Consider the following 4,528-nt stretch of genomic DNA (forward strand, 5'->3'; position numbering starts at 1 on the left):
TCGATATCGAGAGAGTTTCAAAGGTGATTGTGTATAAGCTCGAGGAAGAGCATGGGTCCATAGAACGATGGACGGAATAGCAAAATATTTAAGCATGTGAAGTACGATGCGATAATACTTGATATATATACACATATGTTTTGTTCTCCTATGACAAACCTCTATAGTTCAGAGGTAGGTTCCAAGCCAGATATTTTGTGGCAGTATATTTTTTTTTATATATACAATTCTCTTCAATTCGTTCCTTTCTCTCATTTTCATTTCATGTAAGTTGTGAAGAACAACCCTTCCAGAAGGGGAGGTATCGCCGAATGACTATCTATCTGTGTGATAGAAGCCTAGTAGGATACCACATGTTGTTTAATTGCTTGTCAAGTACTAAAGACTGGCCACCTTCTGTACTAACTATGCGATATAACAAGTGTTCATGATCATAGTGATCTCTCAGCAAATTCCTTTACTTCTATATGATTGATCAAGCTTCCAAAGATAGAAACAGCTGAAAAAGGAGTAGTAAAGTTATGGTGGTATTCGGAATGGAAACACGTTCGTGATACTAAGGTTGACGCATTTATTAAAAGGTTATAGAACGCTAACGAGCAAAAGTATAACCAGTATAATATTAGGAACGGAAGGTAGTAGAGATTACGAACTGGAAAAGAATGGGTATTGAGAAGCAAAAGCTCTAATGTTAAAAGCTATAATGAGAGTCTGTGCAATAGACTTGAAAGAAATTGGAATGATCACTTAACACGGATTGAGTTTTCTTACGACAATAGATCATATGTCAGTATTGAGGTATCGCCTTATGAGATCCTTGAGGGAAGACAATGTCGATCTCCCTTATGTTAGGATGAAGTCGTAGAGCGCAAGATGCTCGGACCCGCAGTAGTCCTAAGGACCAGGGATATAATAGATCTAATTAGAGGACGGCTGGTAGTAGCCCAAGATGGACATAAGAAGAATGTTGATTTGACACGAAAGGACAAAGAATAGGAAGTAGGGGACCTAGTGTTTTTAAAGGTATCCCCTTGGAAACCCTTGGAAAGGATTGATGAGATTCGGAAAGAAAGAAAAGCTAAGTCTACAATTTGTTGGACCCTTGGATATATTAAGACGTATTGGGAAGCTAGCATATGAGCTAGCCCTACCCCCGAACATATGGCAAGTTCTTAACGTGTTCCACGTACCAATGTTAAGGAAGTGTAATTCGGATGCCAGATAAATAGGGGCATATGAGCGCATAGACATGCAACCTGACGTAACCTATATGGAGCAACCCGGAAGGGTTATAGAGTAAAAAGGAACAAGTGCTTAGGAGAAGGGTTGTCAAACTATTCAGAGTTTGATGGAAGAACCACAATGTGGGAAAATTTACTCGAGAGTTAGAAAGTGCAATGTTAAGAAAGTATCCCTATTCATTTTCTATCTGATTCCGGGACGGAATCCTTTTAAGGAGGGGAGACTGTAATAACCCCAATTTTTGGAAATTTTTGAAACCCTTATGAATAGTGATTTTACAGATTATGCTGAATGAGAAAACTTTTCATGCCACACTATGTAGGGGTTCTGTTATTGATATCCTGAGATTTTATTAGTACTCTATATGGTATATAAGTGTATGTAAAGATCGTTAGAATCCAATTCCGAACACTTTGATTTTTCCCGAAAATCCACCAGATAGCGAAAGAATTGAGTATAAGGTAACATGATTAAAAGGATTTAAATTCAAGGATTATAAGAGAGGATCATAAAAGGAATATAATGCATTGATAAAGGTTAAGGGAACCCAAGTAATAAGATCCCGGGTATGATCCCTCAAACGATAAACGAGAACGAAAGTTAAGCGAACCGTATAACAGATCAGCGGTCATTAGCCAAGTAATTAAGAGCTAATCAAAGAGGTTAGTGATGATGATGTCACCACACCAACAAGAAGATGACAAGTGTGGGAAGATGACATAGGAGGATGACATAAGCATGACCAAAGGGAAGGTATTGTTGGTTGATTTCAAGCCACACAAATTTTACCATGGTTAAAAGGTAATTAACAAAACAAAAGGATATCAACCAAGCCTTTTATGCACAAAGATCAATAAAACAAAGCAAGCTTCTCTCCCCCCTTTTCATCTTCTTCATTTCGAATTTTTCACCAAAATGGTGAATTAGAAATTCAAAACACAAGTTATACTCCATGGAAAATTATAAGGTTTGTTTCTTTGGATCCTATATTTCATAACTAAGAAGAGCAAGTAGTTTGAGTGCTTGAATCAAAGGTTTTCTATCTCAAACAAATCATTTTAGTTTAGGGTGAATAGTAACTTTCAAGAACAAATTTTTGATTTTTGATTTTATTTGCAAGGTCAAGGTAGCTTAAGCGTATATTAAGGCTTCCATGGACATTCCAAGGATCTTTCATTGATTAAAAGCTTCAAGGAAGGTATAACTCTTCATGATCTTAGTATTAAGATTGTTTGATATAAATGATTATGATGATGGAATGATAGATTAAGTGTAGTAGTTGTTTTGTCATGTTGAGATCTTAGTGGTTAAGTGCTTTTATTGATTTCGGAGTTAAAAAGTAGCACTAGTTGTTCTTGATGATTCATGGTGTGATTTGAGATTGGTTTAAATGGTTTAAAGTGGTTGAGGAGTGATATGGTCATATGGTTGTATTGGGATTGATTGGTGATGGCTTGGTGTTGAATTGGAATGGTATAAAATTTGGGAAATCGCGTAAACATAGTCGTCGTAATGCCCGATTTACCGTAGACTGTTTTTGTTCTTAACATCAGAACCCTTGAACTCACTGTTAGGTTTTGACCATTGACATGTTTAGATAATTCATGTTACGAGCTTCGTTTTGATATGTAGTTCGTTTGATTCCGATGTACGGTTTAGGAGAAACGACTGTTTTAAGTAACGGCGTTTCGCGACGGAACCATTACCCCTCGCCTTACTTTGAAACCTTGGTTAAGGACCTTAAATGACTAATTGAGGTAAGAAACAATTATTTAAAGTGGATTAGGCAGTTGGTAAGGTACTCGCGAAAGAATCGCCTTAAAACCCTTAATGGTTAATTTATTAAAAATGGTGGAGCCGAGGGTACTCGAGCGACTTAAGTAAATCGTTAAGCGCGAAAGCGAACGTTATGACTCTAAATAGTTAAAGTCTAGTTTCTTAAACGACCGGGGTTTAATTCCGACTTATGTTGTTGTTCATAGGTTATCGGACCCACTCTAAGCTTAAGTCTATCCGGGAGCACTCAGGCAAGTTTTCTACCCGTATAACTGTTGTTGTGATGTATATGTGTATATGCATGATCTTGCGATAAATGCATATTTGTTATTAGCAAATTCTTGCGATATATTGGAGCATGCTGGTATGGTATATATGCATGTCTGTTTCGTAATCTTGATATATATCTGTTGATTCAATTGCTTATAAGTTGCATAATACCTATGCTAGAGATAAGAGGTATTTGCATATACCCTTAGTATAGGGACCCAAAGGTGAAAACATTTTCTAAAACCGGGAGTCGAGGATCCCGAGTAGATTTTATATATATATATATATATTTATATATATATGGTTATAGTTTTCAAAACTATTAATCGAATAAGGTTTATTCGATAACCTTATTTTATTAATGAATATTATTTTGAATATTCATTCGAGGGCTTATGACCCCGTTTATTTTATTATTGAATATTATTTTGAATATTCATTCGAGGGCTTATGACCCCGTTTATTTTATTATTGAATATTATTTTGAATATTCATTTGAGGGCTTATGACCCCGTTTATTTTATTATTGAATATTATTTTGAATATTCATTTGAGGGCTTATGACTCCGTTGATTTTATTATTGAATATTATTTTAAATATTCATTCGAGGGCTTATGACTCCGTTGATTTTATTATTGAATATTATTTTGAATATTCATTCGAGGGCTTATGACTCCGTTTATTTTATTAATGAATATTACTATTTGAATATTCATTCGAGGACTTATGACTCCGATTATTTACTAATTATTATTCTTAATTTTATTAAAGAATAATGTGTCGATAATCAAACTTACTTTTGATTATTCAAATAAAGATAGTACTTTCGTATAAGTATATCTTTGGTTATTTAATAATCATTGCAAGTATAAGTTTTACAACTTCTACTTCAATTATTTTTATAAAGATTATTCTTTATGGGAATATTATTTAAATAATAATATTCAGATATTTTCTAATATATTGGGACTGATTTATCTTATTAAATCAGCATCACTCCAAACATTCTTAAAAATGTTTTGCGAGTCTTCAAAATGATTTTAAAAGTTAGAGCGGATCCCAAAACTCATTTTTATATTTAAGATCTTCCTTTCAAAGGGGATTTAAATATTCGCTCAAAACCTGAGGGATCCGGCTCTGTGGTATGTTTTATATTCGCAACAAGGTTGCTATTTTGATAAAAGAGTTTTGATTACTTACCCAATACTCGGGAAGTAGAATTCTTGGAACAAGTTAATC

Source organism: Apium graveolens, chromosome 5 (assembly GCF_009905375.1).
Source record: "Apium graveolens cultivar Ventura chromosome 5, ASM990537v1, whole genome shotgun sequence".
NCBI lineage: Eukaryota > Viridiplantae > Streptophyta > Magnoliopsida > Apiales > Apiaceae > Apium > Apium graveolens.